General features: G+C 43.2%; 1 protein-coding gene across 2 annotated transcripts in view; it reads left to right on the top strand.

The window, feature by feature from the left end:
- The window catches only part of Pkd2l1 (polycystin 2 like 1, transient receptor potential cation channel), a 122,754-nt gene that overhangs the window by 16,563 nt on the left and 94,754 nt on the right, over positions 1 to 11,437 (top strand). The window lies entirely within an intron of this gene.

The raw sequence follows: 11,437 nt of genomic DNA, 5'->3' as shown, positions 1-11,437 counted from the left end.
AGGCACTTTTGCACTGGAGCCATCAGTCACTGGGCACGCTTTACAGGGAATAGCCAGACACCAGGGGGTAATCCCTTCCCTTCCCTATGCCCTTGCCTCCAGAAGGTGTGCAGGAAAGTTCGGAGATACTTCCAATTGTCAAATTGTAATTGTGGAGTCGTCTACATGGAAAAAGGCAGGTAGCACAACACAGCAGGAAGCCAAAGAATTAGTATGTGGGATAGGAATAGCAATCAAATATTGAATAAACCTTGCAAATCAATTCACAAGAGTCTTTTTGTTTAACCTTCACTGCTACTCTTTGAGGTTTTACTGTACGCTTCCATTTTAAATAAGAGAAAAGTGGGATATGTAGAGATCAAATAACTTGACCATAGTGGCAGCAGCCCCTAAGTTGTGGAGTCAGGAGTTGAGCCAGAAATGTGATACTGGTTAAGTTCTGTGGTTTATCCTTTTTATCCCAGCTACTCTGGAGGTTGAGGCAGGAGAAATCAAAGTTTGAGGCTGGTCTGGGAAAGTTTGCAAGACCCTGTCTCAAAAAAAAAAAAAAACAAACCTAAATAAATTTAAAGGTAGGATGTGTGGTTCAGTAGTAAACCCTTACCTCCCATTTGTGAGGCCCTGTATTTAATCTCCAGTACCAGAAGTAGCAGTAGTATCAGTTATTGTAGTAGTAGTGAAGAGGAGGAGGAGGAGGAAGGGGAGGAGGAGGAGGAGGAAGGGGGGGAGGAGGAGGAGGAGGAGGAGGAGGAAAATAACATTTTGGCACTCAAGCTCTTAACTTCTGCTCAGGACTCTATTACTCTGGAACCCTGCAGTGCTCTGACCTCACAGACTTTTCCATCAGGACATAATCTCTGGGTTTGTGGGAGTCCTACCAGGGGAGCTTGGAGATAGGCAGGCTCTGCATTCACCCAGGCTGCTTCCGTTTCCAGGTCTCCCTATTGCTGTCCCATCCTCTTCTGGGAAGAGGGGGTGCTAAGGAGCTCTGTGCAGGGTTCCAGAGTAATGACTGGCTTCTCAGGAAGAGAATCACCCGGGATTGTCTGGAAGCAGGACAGAACTCTGCCCTCTGGTCTCAGGGACAGGCCAACTCCCCAACCAGTGACCAAGCACCTCCATTTCATTCCTGGCTCCCTGTCCAGTGGGAAGGTGCTGTATGAGCCTAGGTGATCTCAGAGGTGGAAGCTCATGTGGTGATGGCTCAGAGGCAGGGTGTAGAATCCAAGTCCACCAGTGCTGCTCCTCTTCAGGTTCTCTCAGCAATGTGTGCTCCGCTAAATTCCTTTGCCAACTGCAGGTTTACTCTGTCCTGGTCCAATCCTGACTGCTAAATGAATTACTATAGATTGGGTGGCTTTTTCAACAGAAATGTATTTCCCATGATTCTGGTGGCTGAAATTATCGATTGAGGCAATAGCAGATTTGTTCATGTTATAGTGATGTTTACAAGGTGGATGTTTATAGTGATGTTTACAAGCCCCAAAGGTTTTGTTCCATTCTGCTGTGGTTCCACCTGCAGGGAATGAAACAGTGTGAATGCAAGCAGCTCTGGACATGTCTCTCAGACACAATGTCAACAGAGTCCCTGCTGAAGGTGTCTACCTTACCATGAAATGCTATGTGAGTGGACAGCACAAGAATGGATGGCATGAGAAGATAATTTTAAAAAAATTTGTCCTTTAAAGAACAATTCATAAAGACTTGTACATTCTATTATTTTTATCCTACAACAGACCTTCAGGTCCTCAGGGTAGGTATTGTAATAAAAACTTTTCAACTCCTCTCAAAAAGCAACCTGCCTAGAACCATTTCACTAGTAAGTTGCTGAAATAACAGTTCAATCCAAGAGTTGCATTCAATTTCAAGGCTCCAAAGTTTTGCTGATGTGGTTAAGAAGCAGATCCCCCACCAACACACACACACACACACCTTTTATTTATTTTGACAGGAAAAGACAAGTTCCTATAGATTCTAGAGGAAGTGGAGAAGTACCAGACACAAAATTATCAGGCAATATAACTTGATTACTGAATTTACTTCTTGAGTAAGGTTAGATATCAGAATGCTGGACCTGCTGAGATTTCTCAAGCCACGTTGTATAACTTGTGTCCTGGGGCAATGAGGCAGATCCACACACTGGGGGAATACTCAACACTGAGCAGGGAAAAGCAACAGACTGAGTTTCAGCTAAGTGACCAGGAATAAATAGTCCTTAAATTTGCAGATGGGGAGACTTGTCATACGATGAAACTCTTTGAATCCATTTAAACTTTCTCTGGTCACAGGCTTCCTCCAGAATTCAAAATTGTCCAAAGAGAACCAGAAATCATCTCCTGTTTCTTGGGACCACACTATTGGCTTCCTGTTCAGAGATCCAGTTTTGCAAGTCTGGGTTCCTGTTACATTTATTCCAAAGATCATTGGGAAATAGGCTGCAGGTCCCCTTCTCCTTCCACACAGCTGATCTAATAAGATGGTTGAGACTGGAACAGTTCCTTATCCTATTTCCCCAAGCTAAACAGTCACCTGGAAGTACATCTGGTTGGCTGGTATGTAGAGCCTGGGCACTGGCCCATGTAGGAAGGCTCACTGATGGCCCCTCAACTCAAGTCTAAGCAAGAAGTTCATCTCCTGAGGAAGGAGATTCATGTGCCCAACTCAGGGGTATAATAGCTGCTTTTTCAATCCTGTTTTAGAAGTTGCATACCAGCCATTACCCTTTTTTATGGCTGTGGAGGTGAGTGAGGGAGGGGATGTGTCTATCTCTACTCACTAGGGAACAGTTCAAGGGGAGATATCAAAGAAGCCTACAAAACCATTGGCTGAGCCTGATAGTGAGGCAGCACTTCTCAGTTTCCATCTCAGGTCTTGATGTCCACCTCAATCCATATGGGCCTTTTGAGGTGCTTTTAGTGGAAATCAGCTCCGACCTACAGTGGAGTCTAGAAGCTTCCCTCTTCCCTTAGCTCCTCTTACTACCCTTTCACCATCTCCTCCATTGGGATATAGGACATCCCTCTCTAGGCACCATCTCCTCCTCCAGATTCTCCTCTTCATCATCCTTGTTTATGCACTGTCTGCACATCACCTTCCCCTTCCTCTCTCTCCCCTCTTCAAACCCAAACTCCCAGTTCTCTCACAGCCCCTATCTTGTCCACTGAGACTTGCAGACACATACACACACACACACACACATACACACTCATGCACACACACTTACATGCACACACACAGTAAGAGAGCCCCGACAGGATTGATGGTCATATGGATGCCCTATACTCCCTGCTTCCTCCCCCAAGTAGCCCCAGATTCCCTAGCAAGGCAGAAGGCAGAGCTGGGTGGGAGTTGCTGCTCTTAGACTCCCTTTCCTTGGCCCTCTGCTGGGTAGGACGGGCTATGCCTTTGTTCCCTGCTTCTCCAGTTTATAGTGGTTACTTGAGGTACCAAGACTCCACCTCCTTGAACAGAAATGTTGTGGAAAGTCCAGAGAGGCACTGAGTTGACAAAGCTAGGAGAAACCCCACTCAATGTGGCCCCATCCCACATGGACACCGAGGAACTGCACCATCTCCAGTGTGGCACCATCATAGTCTCAATGCAAGAAGCTAAAGATGGACCGCAGAAGAAGACTTATTTTGTGTAAACTGGATAAGATAAGCTTGAAGGAGGGACAAGGGAGAGAAGGGGGAATCCTAGAGAAGCTGGACCACTAGACCTTTGGTGGGGAACCAAGCACCAGGGCTCTCATTTCCAGCATCTGGATCTTGGGAGCTGAAAGAAAAGCCAGCGCAGTAGCACACTCCTGGGCAGCAATCTGGCCTGGGGTAGGCCCTGGTAACCTAGCGTAGACAGTGCTACTGACTACATCTCTTCCTCCTTATGCTTTATCCCAGGAACTTAGTGGCTATTCAGAGACTGATCTGGCTGAACAGAGCTATTTTTTTTATGCAGGCAATGTGGGGGAACCATCAATCTTCTCACAATAACAATATCGGCTGTGCAGCCCTTGAAGCCTCACAAAGAGCTTTCACACCTAGGATCTCATTGCACCCTGACAGCAATCCTGTAAGGGATAGATGTTATTATTTCCATTCTGAAGATTAGGAAAATGTCATTGTTGTCATTACAAATAGTTCAGCCATTCAAAACAGTTCCTGAGGGGTGGAGTCCACCCTGTCCCAGCTATTGCTCAGCAGGGAAAGTGCTGGAAAATGAAGGATCTTCCTGCTTTTCTCTCTTGCCTGCCTCCATACCATCTCCATGATACTGACTAAAGGGCTCCCAGCCCTTTGTCTTCTTGGAGGGAGGGATGGCTGTGGCCTTTTGTTGAGGGAGGAAACACTGAAGGTCTTTGTGTAGAAACAAGGACTGTTTGTTCTTAGAGACATATTGTTATCTCAAAGATGCACCTGGGACTGGCCTTGTGTATGAGAGTCTCTGAGGCAGGACAAGGCTGAATCTGGTCACTATGGATGGGAGGAAGCGGAGATCCTTGACTTTTGGTAATTCTTGTCTGCCTATCTTGTCTGCCAGTTAGTGCCAGTGGATGCTCTTTACTCATTGCTGGCTGTGAAGAAATGCCTGCCTCTTTCAATGAGTTTCAAACTGTCCACAGTTTGATAGAACCTTGCTGTGGAGAAGAGGCTGTTCCCTGCTCTGAGTTACTCCATGATACATAAAACAATAGTTTTCAGGCTGTGCCTAACCCTGAGTTACTCTATTTATATAAACAATAATTTGCCTCGAGTTACTCCATTTCGAGTCCAAGTGCCAATGCAGAATGACTCTACACCTTGTTTGTACAAATAAATAAACGCCTCTGTTCAGTACAACCATAAGGCACAAATTGATAAATAACTTATTTGTGCCAACTTATCAAACTAAATCAGTAGTGCCTTAACACATGGAAAACCCAAATCATACTAGAAACACCACATAAAGAAGCTTATCAATCTCTCCAGACAGAATCCCCTCACCTAAGACTCATAAAAGGAGGACCATCTCCCAAGACTGAAAGTGGTGACATACTGATCCTGCAAGTTGGTCACACATCATGAGCCTTGTCCAGTAAAGCCAGAGACAAGCCTCCAATTCTCTGTCCCTAGGCTTCTGCTCAGTGTGGTTTCTCCTGCCATTAAGGACTATACATGACTCATTACAAGCTGACATCTCAGTCTGACGCTTCAAGATGACACTGTGAAACTGCCATTCATAGCTGTTCTTTGGATCCTTGCCTTCAATTCTACTACACCTATAGGGACTCTGCATTCTTATCTTCTCTCTGCCTTTGCTCTTAGCATGACATCCTATAACCCTGCAGCCACTTTAATCCTTTCTAAATCTTTCTTCAACCTATACATATCATTGTGTGAAGTGTGATATGTGACTATGATATGTGTTATAGATGTTAGGAATGATGGAATAAAAGAACTTGTGATTGCTCAGTGAATTACAGCCAAGGAAAGTGGTGTAGCTTGTGAATTCATTGTTATTCAATAAGTTCTGTCATTGTGGAAACCCAGAAACATATTTGGTCTATGCTAATGGCATATTTGCTCATGACAATTGCATTACCAAGAGAGGATGAAGTGAGCTTGGAGATCAGGAAGAATTTGACTTTCTTGACTGAGCATTTCTAGAATTTACAAGGAAAGGAGAATTTGTATTGTCTGTGGGTGAGCTCCTATCTGCTATCTGTAATGATGGCAGAAGATAACTAGTTACAAAGAACCATGATTAGTGAAGGCACATGGTAGAATGGAGAGAGCAGGGGTTCTTGAATAAGGCCACTTGGTTCAAATGATGGTGATACCAGTGATTAGCCAGGGGTCTTTAGCAAGATAGGTCAAGATACTTAAATCTCCCTAGGCCTTGATTTCCTTCTCAAGAGAGGATAATAACTGCTTTAGTGAGGTTGGTGGAAAACAAAGAAGGTATATCACATGAAATCTAAGATAGGCTCTCCATAAATATCAGTGGTCATTCCATCACAAGATACACTTAGGGAAGGACTAAACATCATCTCAGTGCTCTGAATGCTATAGATGAGATCAGGCTCTGGCCCTGCTGGTTTAAGTGGCCAGAGAAAGAGCAGGGAGCACATACCACACAGCATGGTCACAACCAATGAAAGTGGTGTAGCTTGTGAATTCATTGTTATTCAATAAGTTCTGACATTGTGGAAACCCGGCTCTGCCTCTTCTGGATGAATGACCTGAGCAAATCTTGAACATTGAGCAGATTTGTAAACATGTGACACATTGCTTCATTTTTCAGTAATTTTGTTTTGTTTTATTTCTGGATAGTTGTTTTTTATAGAAATGTTGTTTTTATATGAATTGGGTTTGTAATCATCATTTTTGAATAAAAAAATTTATAAATATTTTTTAAATTTCCTCAGTTTTCATTTCTCTTTCTTTCTTTCTTTCTCTCCTCCTCTTCCTCCTCCTCCTCCTCCTCCTTCTTCTCTTTCTCTCTCCTTCTCCCCCTCCCTCCCTCCCTCTCTCCCTCCCTCCCTCCCTCTCTCTCTCCCTCCCTCTCCCTTCTCTTTTTCTTTTTTGGTACTAGGGATTCAACACACTGAATCACATATCTAGTCAGTTATATTTTCTATTTTGACACAGGGTTTCGCTAAGTTGCTAAGGCTGACTTGGAACTTGTGATCCTCCTACTGCAGCCTCATGAGTTGGTTGAGATTACAGGCATGCTCCACTGGGCCTGGATAGTTTTAATTTCTATTCAGATAATGATTGATAGATATAACCCCCAAACCAAAATGTTTTTTTTTTCCTCAATATCTGGCTTCATAGATGATAGCTATATTCTTCTGTCTGCTTCTGCATTCAATGTATTACAATATGTTGCTTTGGTTGGTATAGGTGAAGTAAAATAAATATGGTCTTACACAAATATGTTATTGGGTATGAGAGAACCTCAAAACTTTTAAGGGTTACAAAGGAATCCGGAGAATAAAACTTTTCAGAACCAATTGTGTAGAGACTGAGTCTGAGCTAGTCAAATGAGATAATTTCTTAGCATGGAGGAAAAGAATAGGTGAGACCAGGAAGAGATTCCAGATATTCACACATTCATTCATTCAAACATTCATGAAGTCTCACTAAGTGCCAGGCCCTAGGTCAAGTGCTAAGGGCTTTGAAATGCATGAGACACAACCACTGCCTTCATGGATCCAAGGAGACCATCATTTAAACAACAGTGACGAGTTCGACAGTGGAAGGGGGCTCCAGGACTCTGGGGAGACGTAGGGACAAGTGGCCAGGGAGATCAAGGAACTCTTGCAGTGCCACAGACAGGTGTCCATGAAGTATGAGGAGGCCCAGAGTCATTGTCAGGGAGGCCCAGGGTTATTGCCACTTGCTTGCTTCCTTGCTGTTTGAACAATGTTGGCGATCAGCTTGGAGGAGCCAGGGTTGGAGGAGGAAGCATTAGCCACCCAAGGCCTCGGGCGATGAATAATTGAGAGCTTTGCCATAGTCAGTATCAAAGGGCAAGTAAAGGGTGAATGTCTACTGATATTTCTCTATCATTTTACTATTACAAAATAATAAAAATAAAATGGGTACATTATTATTAAATTTTTACCTAAAATATAGTCCCTGTTTTAAAAAGTCAAATGCCCTCCCTGCAGTCACTATGGAAAGTCACTGTATCATCTTGGCCACTTTCAAGACACACCCAGGTCTACATGAGCTTTAGACAGAGAAGCTAGGATTGTTTGCAGCAGAAGGTGTGTGAGGTCAACAGGACACCCTGTGTGAGCCTGAGTGTCTGCTGATGGTGACAAGAGCAGTGTGGAGGCCCTGATGGCTGATGGCAACAGAGGCAGTGCAAGAGGATCTCTTGGTGCACTTTGTGGAGAATAAATCACACCTCTGAATAACCACAGGGAGCTGCCCGGCTTGCAGAGAAGCCAGGATCAGGAGCCTGCTTCTGCTGGACACTTCTGGGTCCTGGGCTGGCTCTCCCAGAGCCCCCTTCCTTCCCTCTTCTCTCTCCCCAGGCACTGGCCCATTTTGCTTTCTCCTGACCCACCTCTGCCTGCAGCTTTGGTGTCCTCTTCTTTTCTCCTTGGCCCCTGCCTCACAGCCTTTACCCTGTCCTCCTGTTTTTGACATAACCCTAGTATTTTTCAAATACTCTCCCTGCTGGGAACTCCAGGAAAACACATTTTCTAATTTTGGTCATTGAACCCCAAGGAAAGTTTGGCAAGGTGTTTTAGGAAGTTCATGTCCTTCAAAATAGAAATGATATCATTTCTGCTTAAATTGTTTTAAAATCAACTAATGCCCTATTACTTAGATAGTTTTCTATTCTTGTGAATCCATTCAAGAGCCTCTTTGTGAGCATTGAGTGAGCAAGACCTATAGGGAAAAAAAAGATGATGCATTTCTTTGAGGTGAACAAAGTTGTCTTAACAGGGTATTAGTGGACTGATTTTATTTTGCAGCATTTTACCAATTAATTAGTGGTAAGGTCTGAACAGACCCAGTAACTCCAGAAAGTATTAGTTCATGGCATTGATTGACGGGCTGGTTATGGTATTTAATGTCCTGTGTTTGTCATGCAACATTATTGACCTGTGTTGCTTGGACTGCACAGGTACAGGTAAAGTCTAGGGCTTCTGTATGGTGAATTCACCTATCACCCCACCCTACTAAATTAGTCACTTCTCCTGTATCATTTGTTAAGATACTGCATAAAATGGTGGCTCTGAAACAGGGTATCCCCTATATAAGTGGTCACTAATTTTCTTGCCTGATTTCCCATATCTTCAGGGGTCTGCATCTTCTAGGACTCTGTCCTTGGCAGCCTCTAACCTCAACTCCTCTTCTGATGAGTCCTTCATTTCTAGTACTAAGCATGTTTTGGGCTCAGCTAGATGTAGCAGCATAGTGAAGTTTTTGGGTCTCAGCTTAATGTGAGTCTCTGTTGATTTAGCTTTTCCAAGATGGTCAGTCTCTGGGAGATCCTGGGAAAAACAGTTCAAGAAATATGGTAAGAACAAGCACAAGTCTTCCTTTGTGACCTTTTATAGTGATGTGGACAAATAGCACTGATTATGCAATCTAAGATATTCCCACATTCAGGTCTCTCATGTTATGCTCCAGTCAGAATCCTTAGCTCTCTAGACACAGTGAGCCCTCCTTCCTAGAGACCATAGCTAGAAACATCTCAAGTATCTTGCATGACTTTGACTGAAGTCATGCTATTTGGAGGGTAGTATTCTTCCAGAGTATCTATGAAGAACTTCCTTAGGGCCTTTGACCTCCTGGTTTGACATGCTATCTTAATAATCTCTTCAGGTAGTTCTGGAACCATGTAAGAATGGAGAAGCCCCCTGCTAAGGCTACACTACCTCTGTAAGTCAATTGCTGTGCATTCTCTTTCTACTTGCATTTAGAATTGAATAGAACACAGTGTTTTGGCAGCTAATCACAAGTGTATCCTCCTGCCTTGCTCTGTGGTCCTAGCTTTAATTTTCTAGGTATCAGTATTCCATCCCTTGAATGATTCAGGTACATCAACTCAAAATGCATGCGTATGTACAGATCTACTATTCATGCTATGCTAATATCTCAGGTCCACTAGAACCTTCAAGAGATCATTAACCAATTTCTGAGTTCATTTTTCACTTTCCAGAGTGATCGCCATCAACCTAATGGGATTCCCCTCAGCAGAAACTCATAAAACTCTTTGATCCTCATTCTGAATTCCTAAGAAGAAACCAGCCATGTATAGTCATAGATTCTCTTGAACTTGAATCTTCTGAATTTCAGCCCTAAAGGCTTGATAATACTCATTGACTTTGTTGCTGAGGGAGGTGTGAATGTCCTCACTCTCTCAACTATAGTCTGTGTTAGACACACTGTTGTGAAATACACTGGTTTTTATAATCCTCCAATGTGTACTGTGAGGAAGTAACCATTTCCTCATTTTCCAGGTTCCAACTTTTCTCTCTCTATTGCCCATACAAAGTCACAGGAGTCATTTGCAACCCAATAGCATTAACCAGAAGATGTGCATGGGATAGTAATAAAGAAGAGATTAAAAGGAGGAAATGCCCAAGAAGAAGAATTAGAAGAAAAACAGTAACAATGAAAGAATCTTTTTTATTAGGGGATTCCTACCAAGAAAAGGAATAGGGCTTTTTATACCCAATAAATTATTTTGACCATAACATTTGTGATTAGATTTGACTTTTCTCAAGATGGAAATTTTATGTTTTCAGTTTATGGACTTCAGTTCCACTTTTTTCCTCTCTCTGCTTATTCTGATTTTCTTAGAAAGTTCCTCTGACATGGATACATCATGTGAAATCTCCAGTTGGAATATTGATTTAGTTGTAACAACAGAACCAAAACAACTGTGGCTTAAATAAATAGAAGTCTATTTCCCTCTTGCATGACAGTCTGGGGCACCAGAAGCCTTGAACTAATATGGCACCCCACATTCATGGGGGTCAGGCTCCTTCCACCTAGTGCTTTTCCATCCTCAAATACTGGTGCTGCTATGTCATGCTCCAGATACTGCCCTGATGTCCATATCCCAGAAGCAGGAAGCAGGAAAATAGAAAGGAAGATGTGTCCCTTCCTTTTAAGAACATGAGACAGAAATTTTGAGCCGAAAACTTCATTTCACTCCCCTCCTAGTGGCCAGAACTTTAAGAAATGGTCATCATACCTAGCTGCAAGGGAGGCTGGGTAATGTGGCATTTAGCTGGACAGAAATGTACTCCCAGATAAAATGATATTATTGTGAAGAAGGGAAGAAATTGTATTAGGGAATAACTAGAAGTCTGTTGCAGATAAAGTGAGAGAAATCTTGTCCACAGTTTGGCATTTGGGAAAGAGAGAGTTAAGAGAATCCGGAGAAATCAAGGCATTACCTCAAATAATCTTCCTAAGACAAAATTATTAAAAAATTGATAAAAGCTGATTTTGTTCTATCAGGAGAGGACATTATAGTGTTAGCTAAGCTGCTGTGAAACTATTGTCAGAGGGCATTGGGGAGGCATGACATTGCATTATATTTCATAAGAAAGCATAAAGAGCCTAAATTAGATGCCTAAAGCCAAGCTAGGTAGAATATGTCAAGAAATAGAGATGTTTCAACAAGCCAAGTACTGATAGGGGCTTTCAAACAGGTGTGGTGGTGGACAACTGTAATCCCAGGAGGCTCAGACAAGAAGATCACATGTTTAAGGCCAGCCTCAGCAACTTAGTGAAGCTCTAAGCAATTTAGTGAGACCCTATATCAAAGGAAGAAGAAGAAGAAGAAGAAGAAGGAGGAGGAGGAGGAGGAGGAGGAGGAGGAGGAGAGGAGGAGGAGGAGGAAGAGGAGGAGGAGGAGGAGGAGGAGGAGGAGGAGGAGGAGGAGGAGGAGGACGACGACGACGACGACGACGACGACGACG

Source organism: Marmota monax, unplaced genomic scaffold (assembly GCF_021218885.2).
Source record: "Marmota monax isolate L192 unplaced genomic scaffold, Marmota_monax_Labrador192_F-V1.1 WCK01_AAM20220418_F8-fsc00004, whole genome shotgun sequence".
Lineage (NCBI taxonomy): Eukaryota > Metazoa > Chordata > Mammalia > Rodentia > Sciuridae > Marmota > Marmota monax.
The sequence above is the reverse complement of the archived record's forward strand: the minus strand, read 5'-3'. Positions and strand labels throughout refer to the sequence as shown.